The sequence below is a fragment of the Arachis stenosperma genome, chromosome 1, assembly GCF_014773155.1.
Source record: "Arachis stenosperma cultivar V10309 chromosome 1, arast.V10309.gnm1.PFL2, whole genome shotgun sequence".
NCBI lineage: Eukaryota > Viridiplantae > Streptophyta > Magnoliopsida > Fabales > Fabaceae > Arachis > Arachis stenosperma.
The window spans coordinates 79,010,942-79,031,785 of NC_080377.1; the positions used below are offsets into that span (position 1 = coordinate 79,010,942).

At 36.0% G+C, this 20,844-nt stretch overlaps 1 non-coding gene across 1 annotated transcript; it reads left to right on the plus strand.

Moving 5' to 3' along the window:
* The first annotated feature begins 6,329 nt into the window (after positions 1–6,329).
* LOC130951254 (small nucleolar RNA R71) lies at positions 6,330–6,437 on the plus strand. Its single transcript, XR_009073896.1, has one exon. It is a non-coding gene; the product is annotated as a small nucleolar RNA R71 (small nucleolar RNA).
* Positions 6,438–20,844: the final 14,407 nt, after the last annotated feature.

Consider the following 20,844-nt stretch of genomic DNA (forward strand, 5'->3'; position numbering starts at 1 on the left):
GCTTTCCTACAGCCTTTATCCAATCCTTCTTACTCCTTTCCATGGCAAGCTGTATGTAGGGCATCACCGTTGTCAATGGCTACATCTCATCCTCTCAGTGAAAATGGTCTAAATGCTCTGTCACAGCACGGCTAATCATCTGTCGGTTCTCGATCATGTCGGAATAGAATGCATTAATTCTTTTCCGTTTGTCATCACGCCCAACAATCGCGAGTTTGAAGCTCGTCACAGTCATTCAATCCCTGAATCCTACTCGAAATACCACAGACAAGGTTTAGACTTTTCGATTCTCATGAATACTGCCATCAATTCTAGCTTATACCACGAAGATTCTGATTAAGGAATCCAAGAGATATGTGCTCGTTCTAAGGTAGAATGGAAGTGGTTGTCAATCACGCATTCATAATGATGGATGATTATGAGTGTCACGAATCATCACATCCATCAGGTTGAAGTGCAACAGATATCTTGCAACAAGAATAAGCTGAACTGAATAGAAAATAGTAGTAATTGCATTAAAACTCGAGGTACAGCAGAGCTCCACACCCTTAATCTATGGTGTGTAGAAACTCCACCGTTGAAAATACATAAGTGATGGTCCAGGCATGGCCGAATGGCCAGCCCCCCTGAACGAGATCAAAGGATCATAAGGTAATCCAAAAATAATCCAAAGATGTCTAATACAATAGTAAAATGTCCTATTTATACTAGACTAGCTACTAGGGTTTACAAAAGTAAGTAATTTATGCAAAAATCCACTTTCAGGTCCCACTTGGTGTGTGCTTGGGCTGAGCTTGAGCTTTACACATGTAGAGGCTTCTCTTGGAGTTGAACTCCACGTTGTAACGTGTTTTTGGCATTCAACTCTGGTTCGTGACGTGTTTCTGGCATTTGACTCCAGAATACAGCATGGAACTGGCGTTGAGCGCCAGTTTGCGTCGTCTAATCTCGAATAAAGTATGGACTATTATATATTGCTGGAAATCTCTGGATGTCTACTTTCCAACGCCGTTCAGAGCGCGCCATTTGAGGTTTTGTAGCTCCAGAAAATCCATTTCGAGTGCAGGGAGGTCAGAATCCAACAGCATCAGCAGTCCTTTGACAACCTTTTATCAGAGTTTTGCTCAGGTCCCTCAATTTCAGTCAGAAAATACCTGAAATCGCAGAAAAACACACAAATAGTAAAGTCCATAAATATGAATTTTACATAAAAACTAATAAAAACATCCCTAAAAGTAGATAGATCCTACTAAAAACTATCTAAAAATAATGCCAAAAAGCGTATAAATTATCCGCTCATCACAACACCAAACTTAAATTGTTACTTGTCCCCAAGCAACTGAAAATCAATTAGGATAAAAATAAGAAAATATACTATAAATCCCAAAATATCAATGAATATTAGTTCTAATTAGATGAGCGAGACTTGTAGCTTTTTGCTTCTGAACAGTTTTGTCTTCTCACTTTCTCCTTTGAAGTTTAGAATGATTGGCATCTATAGGAACTCAGAATTTTGGATAGTGTGATTGATTCTCCTAGTTAAGTATGTTGATTCTTGAACACAGCTACTTTTATGAGTCTTGGCCGTGGCCCTAAGCACTTTGTTTTCCAGTATTATCACCGGATACATAAATGCCACAGACACATAACTGGGTGAACCTTTGAGATTGTGACTCAGCTTTGCTAGAGTCCCCAGTTAGAGGTGTCCAAAGCTCTTAAGCACACTCTTTTTCCTTTGGATCACGACTTTAACCACTCAGTCTCAAGCTTTTCACTTGTACCTGCATGCCACAAGCATATGGTTAGGGACAGCTTGATTTAGCCGCTTAGGGCTGGATTTTATTTCCTTGGGCCGTCCTATCCATTGATGCTCAAAGCCTTGGATCCTTTTTACCCTTGCCTTTTGGTTTTAAGGGCTATTGGCTTTTTCTGCTTGCTTTTTCTTTTTCTTTCTGTATATATATATATATATATATATATATATATATATATATATATATATATATATATATATATATATATATATATATTCACAAGCTTTTGCTATTCACTGCTTTTTCTTGCTTCAAGAATCAAATTTATGATTTTTCAGATTATCAATAACATTTCTCTTTGTTCATCATTCTTTCAAGAGCCAACAATTTTAACATTCATAAACAACAAGAGCAAAAATATGCACTGTTCAAGCATTCATTTAGAAAACAAAAAGTATTGTCACCACATTAATATAATTAAACTAATTTCAAGGATAAATTCGAAACTCATGTACTTCTTGTTCTTTTGAATTAGGAACATTTTTCATTTAAGAGAGGTGAACAATTCATGGAATTATTCATAGCCTTAAGACATAGTTACGACATACTAATGATCATGAAGTAGAGACACAAAACATAAACAAACATATAGCATAAAAACCGAAAAAAAAAATAATAGAGAAATAAGAACAAAGAATGAGTCCACCTTAGTGATGGTGGCGCTTTCTTCTTGAAGAACGAATGATGTCCTTGAGCTCTTCTATGTCTCTTCCTTGCCTTTGTTGTTCCTCCCTCGTTGCTCTTTGATCTTCTCTAATTTCATGGAGAATGATGGAGTGCTCTTGATGTTCCACCCTTAATTGATCCATATTGTAACTCAAATCTTCTAGAGAAGTGTTGAGTTGTTCCCAATAGTTGTTGGGAGGAAAGTGCATCCCTTGAGGCATATCCGAGATTTCTTGGTGATAAGCTTCCTCATGCGTCTCTTGGGATCCATGAGTGGGCTCTCTTGTTTGCTCCATCTTCTTCTTAGTGATGGGTTTATCCTCCTCAATGGGGATGTCTCCTTCTATGATAACTCCAGCTGAGTAACATAGATGGCAAATAAGATGAGGAAAAGCTAGCCTTGCCATGGTGGAGGACTTTTTGGCTATTTTGTAGAATTCAAGGGAGATGACTTCATGAACTTCTACTTTCTCTCTATTCATGATGCTATGAATCATGATGGCCCGATCCACAGTAACTTCGGATCGGTTGCTAGTGGGGATGATGGAGCGTTGGATGAACTCTAACCATCCTCTAGCCACAGGCTTAAGGTCCAGTCTTCTTAATTGAACCAGCTTGACTTTGGAGTCTCTTTTCCATTGAGCTCCTTCCACACATATGTCCATAAGGACTTGGTCCAACCTTTGATCAAAGTTGACCCTTCTAGTGTAGGGGCATGCATCTCCTTGCATCATGGGCAGGTTGAATGCCAACCTTACATTTTCTGGACTGAAATCTAAGCATTTTCCCCGAACCATTGTAAGATAATTCTTTGGGTTCGAGTTCATACTTTGATCATGGTTCCTAGTGATCCATGCATTGGCATAGAACTCTTGAACCATTAGGATTTCGACTTGTTGAATGGGGTTGGTCAGAACTTCCCAACCTCTTCTTTGGATCTCATGTGGGATCTCTGGATACTCATTTTTCCTGAGTTTGAAAGGGAACTCGGGGATCACCTTCTTCTTGGCCACAACATCATAGAAGTGGTCTTGATGGGCTTTGGAGATGAATCTCTCCATCTCCCATGACTCGGAGGTGGAAGCTTTTGTCTTCCCTTTCCCTTTTCTAGAGGTTTCTTCGGCCTTAGGTGCCATAGGTGGTTATGGAAAAACAAAAAAGCTCTGCTTTTACCACACCAAACTTAGAATATTACTCGCCCTCGAGCAAGAGAAGAAAGAATAGATGAAGAAGAAGAAGATATGAAGGAGAGGAAGAGAGGGTTGTGTTTCGGCCAAGGAGGAGAAGAGAGGGTTGTGTTGTGTGAAAAAGAAGAAGAATGGAGGGGTTTATATAGTGGAGGGAGAGGGGTTAAGGTTCGGCCATATTGGGTGGGTTGGGTGGGAAAAAGATTTGAATTTTGAAGGTAGGTGGGGTTTATGGGGAAGAGTGGATGGATGTGAGTGGTGAAGAGGGGATGGGAAAGAGAGATTGAGGTGATTGGTGAAGGGTTTTTGGGGAAGAGTGTTATTGGATTGTGTGAAACAGAGAGAGAGGGTGAGTTGAGGTAGGTGGGATCCTGTGGGGTCCACAGATCCTGGGGTGATCCTGTGGGGTCCACAGATCCTGAGGTGTCAAGGATTTAACATCCCTGCACCAATTAGGCGTGTAAATCGCCATCTCTATGCAATCCTGGCATTTAACACCAGATTGATGCTTGTTTCTGGCGTTAAACTCCAGCTCTATGCTTGTTTTGGGTGTTCAACGCCCATTTGCAGCATGTTTCTGGCGTTGAACGCCAGTTCCATGCTTGTTTCTGGCGTTCAGCGCCAGTTCTCCTCAGGGAGTATTCCTGGCGTTTAAACGCCAGGATGCTGCTTGTTTCTGGTGTTCAACGCCAGATCCATGCTCTGTTCTGGCATTGAACGCCAGCCAGATACTCCTTACTGGCGTTTAAACGCCAGTAAGCCCTTCTTCCAGGGTGTGCTTTTTCTTCTGCTGTTTTTGATTCTGTTTTTAATTGTAGTATTTATTTTGTGACTCTACATGATCATGAACCTAATAAAACACAAAAGAACAATAAAATAAAAAATAAAATTAGATAAATAAAAATTGGGTTGCCTCCCAATAAGCGCTTCTTTTAATGGTAATAGCTTGACAGTGGGCTCTCATGGAGCCTCACAGGTGATCAGGTCAATGTTGTGGACTCCCAACACCAAACTTAGAGTTTGGATGTGGGGATTGAACACTAAACTTAGAGTTTGGCTGTGGCCTCTCAACACCAAACTTAGAGTTTGATTGTGGGGGCTTTCTTTGACTCTGTACTGAGAGAAGCTTTTCATGCTTCCTCTCCGTGTATACAGAAGAACACCCTTGGGTCTTAAACACAAGGTAGTCCCCATTCAATTGAAGGACTAATTCTCCTCTGTTAACATCTATCACAGCTCTTGCTGTGGCTAGGAAAGGTCTTCCAAAGATGATGCATTCATCCTCCTCTTTCCTAGTGTCTAAGATTATGAAATCAGCAGGGATGTAAAGGCCTTCAACCTTTACTAACACGTCCTCTACCAATCCATAAGCCTGTCTTACTGACTTATCTGCCATTTGTAATGAGAATATGGCAGGTTGTACCTCAATGATCCCCAGCTTCTCTATTACAGAGAGTGGTATAAGATTAATGCCTGACCTTAGGTCACACAGAGCCTTCTCAAAGGTCATGGTGCCTGTGGTACAAGGTATTAAGAATTTGCGAGGATCTTGTCTCTTTTGAGGCAAAGTTTGCTGAACCCATGTATCTAGTTCACTAATGAGCAAGGGAGGTTCACCTTCCCAAGTCTCATTACCAAACAATTTGGCATTCAGCTTCATGATGGCTCCTAGATATTGAGCAACTTGCTCTCTAGTTACATCTTCATCCTCTTCAGAGGAAGAATAGTCTTCAGAGCTCATGAATGGCAGAAGGAGGTTTAATGGGATCTCTGTGGTATCTATATGACCTTCAGATCCATTTGGGTCCTCAATAGGGAGCTCCTTCTTGCTTGAGAGACGTCCCATGAGGTCTTCCTCATTGGGATTCACGTCCTCTCCTTCCTCCCTAGGTTTGGCCATGTTGATTATGTCTATGGCCTTGCACTCTCTTTTTGGATTCTCTTCAGTATTGCTTGGGAGAGTACTAAGAGGAGTTTCAGTGACTTTCTCACTCAGCTGGCCCACTTGTGCCTCCAAATTTCTGATGGAGGACCTTGTTTCACTCATAAAACTCAAAGTGGCCTTAGATAGATCAGAGACTATGTTTGCTAAGTTAGAGGGGCTCTGTTCAGAATTCTCTGTCTGTTACTGAGAAGATAATGGAAAAGGCTTGCTATTACTGAGCCTATTTCTTCCACCATTATTAAAGCCTTGTTGAGGCTTTTGTTGATCCTTCCATGAGAAATTTGGATGATTTTTCCATGATGAATTATAGGTGTTTCCATAAGGTTCACCCATGTAATTTACCTCTGCCATTGCAAGGTTCTCAGGATCATAAGCTTCTTCTTCAGAAGATGCCTCTTTAGTACTGTTGGATGCATTTTGCCATCCATTCAGACATTGAAAAATCATGTTGACTTGCTGAGTCAACATTTTGTTCTGAGCCAATATGACATTCAGAGCGTCAATTTCAAGAACTCCCTTCCTCTGAGGCGTCCCATTATTCACAGAATTCCTCTCAGAAGTGTACATGAACTGGTTATTTGCAACCATGTCAATAAGTTCTTGAGCTTCGGCAGGCATTTTCTTTAGGTGAATGGATCCACCTACAGAATGGTCCAGTGACATCTTAGAGAACTCAGATAGACCATAATAGAATATATCTAGAATAGTCCACTCTGAAAGCATGTCAGAAGGACACCTTTTGGTCATCTGCTTGTATCATTCCCAAGCTTCATAGAGGGATTCACCATCTTTTTGTTTGAAAGTCTGAATATCCACTCTAAGCTTGCTCAGCTTTTGAGGAGGAAAGAACTTAGCCAAGAAGGTCGCGACCAGCTTATCCCATGAGTCCAGGCTATCTTTAGGCTGTGAGTCCAAGCATGTTCTAGCTCTGTCTCTTACAGCAAAAGGGAAAAGCATGAGCCTGAAGACCTCAGGATCTACTCCATTAGGCTTAATAGTCTCAGGGATCTGCAAGAACTCAATTAAAAACTTATAGGAATCTTCTGATGGAAGTCCATGAAATTTGCAGTTCTGTTGCATTAGAGCAACTAGTTGAGGTTTAAGCTCAAAATTATTTGCTCCAATGGCAGGGATTGAGATGCTTCTTCCATCAAATTTAGAAGTAGGTGTAGTATAATCACCAAGCATCCTCCTTGCATTATTATTTTCGGCTACCATCTCCTCTTTCTTTTTGAAAATTTCTGTAAGGTTGTCTCTGGATTGTTGTAATTTAACTTCTCTTAGTTTCCTCTTCAGAATCCTTTCAAGTTCAGGATCTGCTTCAACAAGAATATTCTTGTCCTTGCTCTTGCTCATATAAAAAAGAAGGGAACATAAAATAATAATAGGGATCCTCTTTACCACAGTAGAGAGATTTCTTTAGGTTAGTAGAAGAAGAAAAGAGTAGAAGAAGGAAATGGTAAGAATCCAAACACAAGAGTGAAGATAGGGGTTCGAATTCTTGAGATGAAAAGAAGTGTTAAATAAATAAATAAATAGAAGAAGATGAGAGAGAGAATTTCGAAAATAAATTTTGAAAAAGAATTTAGTGATTTTCGAAAATTAAAGGGGGAAATAAAATTAAAATTAAAATTTAAAATAATTAATTAATTAAAAAGAATTTTAAAAAGGGGTGAGGAATTTTCGAAAATTAGAGAGGGAAAAGTAGTTAGGTGGTTTTGAAAAAGATAAGAAACAAACAAAAAGTTAATTAGTTAGTTGAAAAAGATTTGAAAATCAATTTTAAAAAGATAAGAAGATAAGAAGATAGAAGGGATATTTTAAAATCAAATTTTTGAAAAAGATATGATTTAAAAAGATATGATAAAAAAGATATGACTAAAAACATATGGTTGAAAAAGATAAATTTTTTTTAAATTAAAATGAATTACTTGACTAACAAGAAACTAAAAAATGTGATTCTAGAATTTAAAGATTGAACCTTTCTTAACAAGAAAGTAACACTTCAAATTTTTGAATCAATCACATTACTTGTTAGTGAAGCCTTTGAAAATCATGAATTAAAGATAAGAAAAAGATTTTAAAATTCAAATTAAAAATTTTCGAAAAATAGTAAGAAAAAATGAAGATTTGATTTTTGAAAAAGTTTTGAAAAGATAAGATTTTTTAAAAATGAAAATTTTGACTTGACTTATAAGAAACAACTTATTTTAAAAATTTTTGACTAAGTCAACTCAAATTTTCGAAATTTTGACTTTTTGAGATAAATAAGGAAAAGATATTTTTTTATTTTTAAATTTTTAATTATGAGAGAGAAAAACATAAAAATGACTCACAACATGAAAATTATGAATCAAAACACATGATGCATGCAAGAACACTATGAATGTCAAGATGAACACCAAGAACACTTTGAAGATCATGATGAACATCAAGAACATGTTTTTGAAAAAAATTTCAAGAAAAGAAAACATGCAAGATACCAAACTTAGATATTTGCAATGCTTAGACACTATGAATGCAAAAATACACATGAAAAACAACAAAAGACACAAATCAAGAAAATATGAAGATCAAACAAGAAGACTTACCAAGAACAACTTGAAGATCATGAAGAACACATGCATGAATTTTCGAAAATTTTTAGAAAAATAAAAATATGCAATTAACACCAAACTTAAAAATTGACTCTAGACTCAAACAAGCAACACAAAATATTTTTGATTTTTATGATTTTATGATTTTTTTTGTATTTTCTTTTTTTTTTCGAAAAACATATAGGAAAAAGAAAATAAGAAATTCAAAATTTTTAAGAAGAATTCCAAGAATCTTGCAATGTTAGTCTAAAGCTCTGGTCCAGGAATTAGACATGGCTTAATAGCCAGCCAAGCTTCAGCAGGGCATTACATGCAATGTGGTGATTAGTTGAAGCCTCAGTCCAAAAGAATTTAGACATGGCTTTACAGCCAGCCAGGCTTCAACATACTTCATGAAACTCTAGAATCTATTCTTAAAAATTTTGAAAAATTTTCGAAAACATGTGATAAATTTTTGAAAGATTTTTGAAAATAAAACAAAAAGAAAATTACCTAATCTGAGCAACAAGATGAACCGTTAGTTGTCCAAACTCGAACAATCTCCAGCAACGGCGCCAAAAACTTGGTGCACGAAATTGTGATCTCTATCAATGGCATTCAACTTGGTATGCGCATCTACTAACTCAGCACTTTCTTCACAACTTCGCACAACTAACCAGCAAGTGCACTGGGTCGTCCAAGTAATAAACCTTACGTGAATAAGGGTCGATCCCACGGAGATTGTTGGTATAAAGTAAGCTATAGTCATCTTGTAAATATAAGTTAGGCGAATTTAAATGATTATATTGGTTTTCAAAAATAATAATAAATAAAACATAAAATAAAGATAAAGATACTTATGTAGATCATTGGTGGGAATTTCAGATAGGCGTATGAAGATGCTGTGCTCCTTCTAAATCTCTACTTTCCTACTGCCTTCATCCAATCCTTCTTACTCCTTTCCATGGCAAGCTGTATGTAGGGCATCACCGTTGTCAATGGCTACATCCCATCCTCTCAATGAAAATGGTCCAAATGCTCTGTCACAGCACGGCTAATCATCTGTCGGTTCTCGATCAGGTCGGAATAGAATCCATTAATTCTTTTGCATTTGTCATCACGCCCAACAATCGCGAGTTTGCAGCTCGTCACAGTCATTCAATCCCTGAATCCTACTCGGAATACCATAGACAAGGTTTAGACTTTCCGGATTCTCATGAATGCCGCCATCAATTCTAGCTTATACCACGAAGATTCTGATTAAGGAATCCAAGAGATATGTGCTCGTTCTAAGGTAGAACGGAAGTGGTTGTCAATCACGCATTCATAAGGATGGATGATGATGAGTGTCACGGATCATCACATCCATCAAGTTGAAGTGCAACGGATATCTTGGAACAAGAATAAGCTGAACTGAATAGAAAATAGTAGTAATTGCATTAAAACTCAAGGTACAGCAGAGCTCCACACCCTTAATCTATGGTGTGTAGAAACTCCACCGTTGAAAATACATAAGTGATGGTCCAGGCATGGCCGAATGGCCAGCCCCCCTGAACGAGAACAAAGGATCATAAGGTAATCCAAAAATAATCCAAATATGTCTAATACAATAGTAAAATGTCCTATTTATACTAGACTAGCTACTAGGGTTTACATAAGTAAGTAATTTATACAAAAATCCACTTCCGAGGCCCACTTGGTGTGTGCTTGGGCTGAGCTTGAGCTTTACACGTGCAGAGGCTTCTCTTGGAGTTGAACGCCACGTTGTAACATGTTTTTGGCGTTCAACTCTGGTTTGTGACGTGTTTCTGGCATTTGACTCGAGAATGCAGCATGGAACTGGCGTTGAACGCCAGTTTGCGTCATCTAATCTCAAATAAAGTATGAACTATTATATATTGCTGGAAAGCTATGGATGTCTACTTTCCAACGCTGTTCAGAGTGCAGCATTTGGAGTTTTGTAGCTCCAGAAAATCTATTTCGAGTGCAGGGATGTCAGAATCCAACAGCATCAGCAGTCCTTTGACAGCCTTTTATCAGAGTTTTGCTCAGGTCCCTTAATTTTAGCCAGAAAATATCTGAATGCATAGAAAAACACACAAACTCATAGTAAAGTCCAGAAATATGAATTTTACGTAAAAACTAATAAAAACATCCCTAAAAGTAGCTAGATCCTACTAAAAACTATCTAAAAACAATGCCAAAAAGCGTATAAATTATCTGCTCATCAATCACTAAACCAATACCCACTAAGATCATGGCTCCTAAGGGAAAACAAACCACTCTAAGAGGCAAGAAAGAGAATATTCCAAAACCACTTTGGAATCAAGAGAAGTTCTTAACCAAAGAACATTCAGACCATTACTACAAAATAATGGGTCTAAGGTCAGTGATCCCAGAAGTTAAATTCGATCTGAAAGAAGACGAATATCCGGAGATTCAAGAGCAAATTCGAAACAGAAGCTGGGAAATCCTAGCTAATCCTGAAACAAAGGTGGAAAGAAACATGGTTCAGGAATTCTACTCTAATCTGTGGCAAACAGACAGGCAGAGAATAGCTGGAACCACCTTCTATGACTATCGAACTCTGGTCAGAGGGAAGATTGTTCACCTCCACCCTGACAAAATAAGAGAGATCTTCAAGCTGCCTCAACTGCAAGATGACCCAGACTCCTTTAATAGGAGAATGATGAGAACAAATAAGAGCTTGGACGAAATTCTAGAGGTCATATGCCTCCCTGGAACCAAGTAGACAAACAACACAAAGGGTGTCCCAAACCAACTCAAGAGAGGAGATCTCAAACCAGTCGCCAGAGGCGGGATGGACTTCATTGGGCATTCTATACTGCCCACTAGCAACCACTCTGAAGTCACCGTCAAAAGAGCAGTAATGATCCATTGCATTATGTTGGGAAAAGAAGTGGAAGTTCATCAGTTGATTTCTTGTGAACTTTACACAATTGCAAACAAGAACTCCAAAGATGCCAAATTGGCTTATCCAAGCTTAATCTCTATGCTATGTAAAGATGCTGAGGTAAAGATGGGAGTAAATGAGTATATCTTAGTTGAGCAACCAATCACCAAAAAGTCAATGGAAGGACAACAAGTGCTGGACGACCCCATCAAGAGGAAAGCACAGGAGTTCCTCCCGAAAATCCCTCAAATTGAATACTGGGAGCGTCTTGAAGCATCTGTTACCAAGTTACAAGAAGCTATGGACTAACTAATGGAAGAATAGAAAAATCAAAATAGCATGCTTTGCAAGCTGCTTGGGGAACAAGAAGAGCAAGGGCATGAACTGAAGGAACTGAAGCGTCAGAAGCTATCTCTTGAAGGGCCAAGCACCCCACAGACTAAAGGAGCATCCACTTCCCAAAATAAAGGTTGTTGAGTCCTAATCTTAGCCTTAACTCTGTGATAATTGTTCTTATTAGGAATTTACCTTAGAAGTTATATATGAGTAGTAGTAATTAGTATCTCTATTTTGATTTTATCTCCAATTAAGCTATAATTTATTTTTCTCATCATCATCAAACATGAATAAAATAGCAGATTTTTAGAATAAGGAGGCAATATTTTTTTCGAGTTTTTAATAAGAAAAATTCAAATTATTTATATGTGGTGGCAATACTTTTTGTCTTTTGAATGAATACCTGAACAGTGCATAATTTTGATGGTGGAGTTTATGAATGTTAAATCTATTGGCTCTTGAAGGAATGATGAACAAGAGAAATGTTATTGATGATCTGAAAAATCATGAAATTGATTCTTGAAGCAAGAAAAAGCAGTGAAAAAAAGAGAGAAAAAAGTAGAAAAAGCCAATAGCCTTTTAAACCAAAAGGCAAGGGCAAAAAGGATCCAAGACTTTGAGCATCAATGGAAAGGAGGGCATAAAAGGAATAAAATCCTGGCCTAAGCGGCTAAATCAAGCTGTCCCTAACCATGTGCCTGTCTCATGAAGGTCCAGGTGAAAAGCTTGAGACTGAGTGGTTAAAGTCGTGATCCAAAGCAAAAGAGTGTGCCTAAGAACTCTGGACACCTCTAACTGGGGGACTTTAGCAAAGCTGAGTTACAATTTGAAAAGGTTCACCCAGTTAGGTGTCTGTGGCATTTATGTATCTGGTGGTAATACTGGAAAACAAAATGCTTAGGGTCACAACCAAGACTCATAAATAACTGTGTTCAAGAATCAACATACTGAAATAGGAGAACCAATATCATTATCGGAATTATGAGTTTCTATGGATGCCAATCATTCTGAATTTCAAAGGATAAAGTGAGATGCCAAAACTGTTCGGAAGCAAAAAGCTACTAGTCCCGCTCATATAATTAGAATTTGAGCTTCACTTAAAAATCTGAGATATTATTGCTTCTTGATTTCTCTTTATCCTATTTTATTTATCTAGTTGCTTGAGGACAAGCAACAGTTTAAGTTTGGTGTTGTGATGAGCGGATATTTTATACGCTTTTTGGGGGTAATTTCATGTAGTTTTTAGTAGGTTCTAGCTACTTTTTAGTATGTTTTAATTAGTTTTCATACAAAATTCATATTTCTAGACTTTACTATGAGTTTATGTGTTTTTCTGTGATTTCAGGTATTATTTAGCTGAAATTGAGGGATCTGAGCAAAAATCTGATTCAGGCTGAAAAAGGACTGCTAAAGCTGTTGGATTCTGATATCTCTGCACTTGAAATAGAATTTCGGGAGCTACATATATCCAATTGGCGCGCTCTTAATTGCGTTGGAAAGTAGACATCCAGGGCTTTCCAGAAATATATAATAGTCCATACTTTGCTCAAAGATAAACGACGTAAATGGGCGTTTAACGCCAGTTCCATGTTCCATTCTGGCGTTAAACGCCAGAAACAGGTTACAAGTCGGAGTTAAACGCCCAAAACAGGTTACAACCTGGCGTTTAACTCCAGAAACATCCCAGGCACGTGAAAAGCTCAAGTCTCAGCCCCAGCACACACCAAGTGGGTCCCAGAAGTAGATTTCTGCACTATCTATCTCAGTTTACTCATTTTCTGTAAACCTAGGTTACTAGTTTAGTATTTAAACAACTTTTAGAGATTTATTTTGTATCTCATGACATTTTAAGATCTGAACTTGGTACTCTTTGACGGCATGAGTCTCTAAACTCCATTGTTGGGGGTGAAGAGCTCTGCTGTGTCTTGATGAATTAATGCAATTATTTCTGTTTTTCACTCAAACACGCTTGTTTCTATCTAAGATACTCATTCGCACTTCAATATGATGAATGTGATGATCTGTGACTCTCATCACCATTATCAACCTATGAACGCGTGTGTGACAACCACCTCCGTTCTATTTAGATTGAATGAGTATCTCTTGGATTCCTTAATCAGAATCTTCGTGGTATAAGCTAGAATCCATTGGCAGCATTCTTGAGAATCCGGAAAGTCTAAACCTTGTCTGTGGTATTCCGAGTAGGATTCAGGGATTGAATGACTATGACGAGCTTCAAACTCACAAGAGTTGGGCGTAGTGACAGACACAAAAGGATCAATGGATCCTATTCCAGCATGAGTGACAACCTACAGATGATTAGCCGTGCGGTGACAGCGCACCTGAACCATTTTCACTGAGAGGACGGATGGTAGCCATTGACAATGGTAATCCACCAACACATAACTTGCCATAGGAGGAACCTTGCATGCATGAAGAAGAAGACAGGGGGAAAGCAGAGATTCAGAAGACAAAGCATCTCCAAAACTCCAACATATTCTCCATTACTGCATAACAAGTATTATTTAATCCATGCTTTTTATTTACTACCAATCAAAACTGAGAATTATTATTATCCTGACTAAGAGTTACAAGATAACCATAGCTTGCTTCAAGCCAATAATCTCCGTGGGATTCGACCCTTACTCACGTAAGGTATTACTTGGACGACCCAGTGCACTTGCTGGTTAGTGGTACGAGTTGTGAAAAGTGTGATTTACAAATTCATGCACCAGTTAACTTCAACGTTAGTGGCAGTAACGTGACCACTAACATTGCCTCTTAGTCCTTCGCAAACGTTATTGGTATTCACCTTATCCAATAACGTTTCTCTTTGCCTCTTTTCCCCACGTTAGTGATCCACGTTAGTGTAACTAACGTGGCCCTTAACGTGGGCATGCTTAAGCTTCGAGAGCGTTAGTGACACTTACCTTTGTCACTAACGCTCCAAACGTCCCTCCTTCCCACATTAGTGCCTCACGTTAATTGCATTAACGTGACCACTAACGTGGTGGTGATTGCCATCTCCAACATTAGTGACAAAGGTGAGTGTCAATAACGTTGGCGATTGCTTTCTCCTCCCACGTTAGAGTTCACGTTAATTGGATTAACGTGACTCTTAACATGGCTAAATGTGCCTTTTTGGAATGTTACTGTTATTCACTTTACCACTAACGTTGGAGCTCTCCTTCTCCTCTACGTTAGCCACCACGTTAATGTAATTAACGTGGCAACTAATGTGGTCTATGATGGCTTCGAAGGCGTTATTGGCGATCACTTTTTCCATTAATGCTACAAGCTTATTCCCATTCCACGTTAGTGGTCATGTTAATTAGATTAACGTGGCTACTAACGTGGCTCTTCCTTGCTTCCTTTGTCCTGAAATCAAGCAAATAAAGTGCATCAAAGCTCTGTTCCAAGGCATGAGATCATGCATTATCCATTTTATCATTAAATTCCTGCATAATTCTCATGAAACCATGTAAAGTTCACAATGTTTGCTTGAATCAAGGTGTAAGTATATTTTTATCCAAAATTTTCTTATTTACTAAGAAAATGCATGAAACTACCCTAAAACAATAAAGAAAAGGTCAGTGAAACTGGCCAAGATGCCCTGGCATCACCCATTACAACCCTTGAAAAAACCTCTTGATATGTATATCCATGCATTGAATATGTGTTGATTGATAGAAGAAGAGCAAGCCTTAGAAAGCAAGATTAGTAGAGAATTGAGAGAATCGACCCTCAAACACTAGAGATATTAGATTGCAAACACTTCCGCTAAGGGTTCGATGCTCAATCCCTTGTTCCTTGATTTCACGAGCTTTCTTCTTGCAAGTATATTTATACTTCACTTTGAGATTTGAATTAGTGGAATTCATAAATCATCATACTATCTTAGCCCTACTTGTTCATATATGTTCTTAGAGATTGATTCACTTTTAAGTAAGTAGGTAGACGCATTTTGCATATTAGTTGATGAACTACAAGAGTTTAGTATGAGGACATGCTAATGTTTAAGTGTGAAAAAGTTGATGAACCATAATTTTATGCTTTATATTACATTGAATTTGGTGGATTTTACTAAAATAGCATAGTTTTGTGAATTTCTCCTAAGTGTGCTTAATGATTGGAAACATGCTTTCTAGGCTATTAAATTGCTAAATTTAATTTACTTTTCTCCCATTCAATGCCTTGGTATCTCTGTTTGAGTGATTTAAAGTTTTGAAGGCAAGAATGGCTTGAAAAAAATGGAAAAAAAGCTTGCAAAGTGGAGAATTCATAAAGAAATGAGGATTTGCTGAATTCATGGCGACGCGTGAGAAGGAAGTCTGCCATGCGACGCGTAAGCGTGACCCACGTGTACGCGGGACAAGTATTATGGGAGCCACGTCAGACTTTTTTGTTGGGTCTGATGGAGGCATTTGGACGGAGGGAATGATCCGTCCAACTTTTAAGGACGTCAAGGATTTAAAAGTATTTTTTAATGGTTAGGAACAAAAATGTCTGTAGAAAAAAAAGTCAGAGATCTATTTATCCTTTCCTTTTTTATTTTACCAAAAGAAAGCGTGTGTGAAAGGAAGTGAAGTTTTGAATTGAAAATATAAAGAGAGTTTAGTAGAAAAAAGTAGAAATAAAAATAACAAGAAAACAAGGATGAACAAATTAAATAATGACGCAAAGTTGACCAAATGAAGGCAAACATATTGCAGACAATCTAAACGAAAAGGTTTATTAGTGTATTTTTAATATTTATAGTTATTTTTACGTAATATTTAAATAATCAAATTTTAATATTTACATACACAGTAAATTTTATCATTCATATTTGTCTTATAATTATTTTAAATGTAAACTTTAATGCATATTAGAGATAAAAAAAATAAAATCTAAGATATTTAAAGACAAATTATATAAATAAATAATGAATATCCAATTGCAACTTTTTATATAAATTAATACAAGGTATAAAAGTTTCAAAATTTTATACATAATAAACTGTTATAGAGTGTAAAAATTTATGTGTAAATTGACTATCATCATAAATTGTTACAGAATGTACAGATTTATGTACAAATTAACTACCATTATAAATTGCTATATATTTTTGTTTGTTTTTTTCGCTCTTCACTATTTTGTATTTTTTCTGACTTAATATATTTTTACTATTTTATGATGTTTTTATAAAAATAAATATACTAAAAAATAATTTTAATTAATTAATTAGTTAAATTTTTGGTATAATAAAAATTTGATTGGTATTTAAAAATTATCGTTATTATTTTACTATTCTATTAAATGATAGAAGAGTGCATGATAATATTTTATAATAACTTTTATAATTTAAGTATTTTATGTTTTTGGGACATTTCCAGAGACAATGGGACACTGATTCTACAGTCAATCCACATCGAGGACAAGTTGGATACACCGATGGAATTCTGGCATGAAGCTTCTACCTAATAGATAAATTTTATGAAAAAATCATTCATAAAAAATTCTTCACTTTTAGTTGATATTTAAATTTCCAAAAATTTGGTTAGATATTTTTTATTTTGGTATTGTTCAGACAAGTTTATAGTAGATAAAATTAATAGAAGACTACTTTGTATTCAGATGCCACTAAATAGTTATCTGATTTTTCTTTTAGCCAAATGATTGTATCTTTTTTTTTACGGATTTCTATATTCAGAATTGTTGTAACTACTTTTGGGCTACAAATATTTCTTATCAAAGCTTAATTCCATTGTCTATCTAAGTGAATTAAATCGGATACCCATTTTAAAAAATAATTAGTATAGGAATTTGGAATTGCTGTAAATTTATATATCTAGGAATCTTTTTTAATACGAACAGTGTTATCTCTATCAATTTTTCACATAACACTCTTTTTCTATCACTTTGCGTAATTTAATTATACTTCTTCACCCTATGACGGATTGTTTTCTAACTCTGCTCTCATGAGAATGGAATATCTGTAGTATTTGCTCTTATAAACCTTACTAATCAATGAGTTAGGTTGAGGTAAAATTTTTCAACCTTGCTTGTCTAGCATTGCAAGGTTAAAAGACTTTTAGTTCTTTAAAGTTGAGGCCTTTCTGGTCTTTCGTTCTACAAGACAGTTTTCATCTTATTGAATGCATCATTCTTTCCATACCTTTTTGTTCCCACCAAAAATTAGGCATTGCTATTTTTTATTTCATCCATCAACGATTCCGGTAACTTGAAGTAAGTTAGAGTATGCAGAGGTACTGCCGTAACTACAGCCTTGATTAGGACTTCTCTTCTACTTGCAGACAATACTGATCTCTTCTATTATTAAAGTTTTTGAAAATTTTTGTCTTTGATGTAGTTGAATGTGTCTCTTTTTTATTTCTGAATAATTACCGATAGCCCAAGATATTTATTTTGATTTCCAACATGAGGAACTATTAGAATTTCAGTAAGGTGATCATGAGTAGTATTAGGGATGTTATGGCTAAAAAAGATTGATGACTTATCTAGATTAACCACTTGACCTCTAATTTTCTCAGTTTCTCAAAATCCGAACAGGTTTAGGCAATTATCCTCTGTGACTCTGCTAAATAGAATTGAATCATATATAAAGAATAGAAGGTTGATCTTAGGACATTTGTGATTAAGTCTCAATCCTAAAATTTCAGTCTCTATTCTCCTCTGTGGTGTAGATAGGAAAGATCTTCTACACACACAAAAATAGATAGGAGGATAGAGAGTCACCTTGACGTAACCCTCTATATGATTTGAATAAACCATGAATTTGTCCATCCACAATAACAGAATATGAAACTGTAGTCACACACTCTTTAACACATGTCATCCATTTTTTAATGAGCCTTGGAAAAGGTGGAGTGAAATTCGAAATCAAATTAGTGGAGGTATGATGTTGGGAAAATCGTCGGATCAAAATTTCTTCTCAATAAAAGAGTCGTTTCGTTGTAAGTATAGTTCCAAACCAACAATTGACTCGTACCAAAGTTTAATTTTATTTGTCACAATGCAAACCAATAAAAACCGAAAGTATTTAAACTTTGGGTCGTCTCTCAAAGAAATTGCAGTGAGGTATGCATGTTATTAGTTATGAAATTCATGGGGTGGTTTGTGGAGAAGAAGACAATAATCTAAATGATAAGAAAGTAAATCAAACAACTAAGATAACAAATACTAAAGAGGCATTCATGGCAAGGATTGAGAATCAAGGTTTTCTATCCTAGTCATTAATCATAACACAATAATTACCAAGAGTTAAGCCTATTATATTATGTCCAATATTGGGAGAAGATCAAGTAGACCTAGTTAATCCCAATCCATAAGTAGCATCACTGGAAACAAGATTAACTAACAACTCTAAATCACCAACATAAGTTGGGTATTAATAACTCAAAACTACCAAACTTCTCTTTCCAAGCTAAAAACGCTCAAACATCTACTGTAAAACTGATCCAAATATTTTATCAAATACTTGATGAGCATAAAAATAAAAGCATAATAAATTTCATGAATAACAAAATCTAAAGCTACCAAATGCAAGAAAATAACAACAATAACTCAAACAAGCACTAAGAGAACATAAAACATCAAATTACATTAAAGAAAATTAAAATTAACAATAGTATTCATAAACTAAAAAAAAATGGCACAAGTGAGAAATTAACAAGAAGAACCAAGAAAATTAAAGCAATAGAACAAGGAAAAGTAAAAGAAACTAGATTAAAACAAGAATTAAAACCTAAATCTAAAAGAAAATTAACCTATATTTACCCTAATTCTCGAGAGAAGAGGGAGTTTCTCTCTCTAAAAAATGACTTAAAGCATGGTTCCTAAGCTACACTAATTGTTCTCCCCCTTGTTCTTTCTTGAATTTTGCCTCAAATACTTTAGAAATGAGTTGGATTTGGACTTGAATGAGCTCAAAAACCGCCAGCCACATTTTCTTTAAGTGAGTCACTTGCCGAGCGTCACGCGCACGCGTGACCTGACAAATCTTACTCATGCGTACGCGTGAGGCATGCGTAAGCAAGGCCATGAATTCCACCAAATTCTCATTTCTTATAAATTCTCCACTTTGCATGCTTTTTCTTCATTTCTTCAATCCAATCTTTTCCTTTTAAGCCAAAAATCACTTAACAAACACATCAAGACATCGAATGGAATTAAAGTAAATTAAATTTAGCAATTTAAGAGTTTAAAAAGCATGTTTTTAATCTTAAGCACAATTTAGAAAAAATTCACAAAACCATACTATTTCATTGAATAAATGTGAGATAAGTTGATAAAATTAGCTAAGTTCAACACAAAATAAATCCTAAAATTGGGGTTTATCAACCTCCCCACACTTAAACAATATCATGTCCTCATGCTAAAATCAAGAAAGACAATAAAGGGGTATTAATATTTATTCAATGTAAACTATCTAAATGCAACCTATCTACATGCATGCAACTACTTGGTCAAAATAAATCACTTCCCAAGAAAGCATGTATAAACATAAGGTCTAAAGCAATCACAATCAAATCAAATCCACAATTGAATTGAATTATTGAAAAGAATTTAACAACTTACAAGAAGGAGATATAACATGTGGAAACATAGAATTGAACAATCGAACCCCTCAAGGGATGTGTATACGCTCTAATCGCTCAAGTGTTTAGGGTTGATCTGCTCAATTCTTCTCTAATCATGCTTTTATAAGATTTGTCTTTCATCTAACAATCAACAGTTATTCAATGCATGCATACAAATATCATGAGGGCTTTCAAAGGTTGTAATGGGGCTAGGGTAAATGTAAAGATGCATATGGTCAAGTGAGCTTGAAATTTGAATCTTTGATTAACTTAAACTCTAACCTAACACATATAATAACCTATGCAATTTAGATGCAAACCTAACTATCCATTCTTCACTTTTTCACACACTCATGCAATTTTTCAAATCACATCCCATATGCATTATTCTTATTACTTTTCTTTGGGGTTAACATTTGTCTCCTTTTTATTTTTTTATTTTCTCTTTTTTTTTTGAAATAAAATATATACAAGAGTATCAATGCATATGGTTTAAACATATAATGCATGAGTATGTACCCAATTCCTAATATCCTCAACAAAATATAAAAATACACTTTTATCTTAACCAATGTTCCCAAGCTTTCTCAAACTTGAATGATACACATTCTCACTACCTTAAACTAATCAAAGATCCAAACAAGGAGCATTTACTATTTTTCACTTAGGGGTAGTGATGTACTAGAATAAAGAACAAAAAGAAATTAAAATAGGTTCAAAATTAGTTAACAAAATTAGTTCAAAATTGGGTAAGTGAGCTATTTGAAATGAAGGCCTCAATCATATAAATGAATTCATACACAAAATAATGGACATAAAGAATC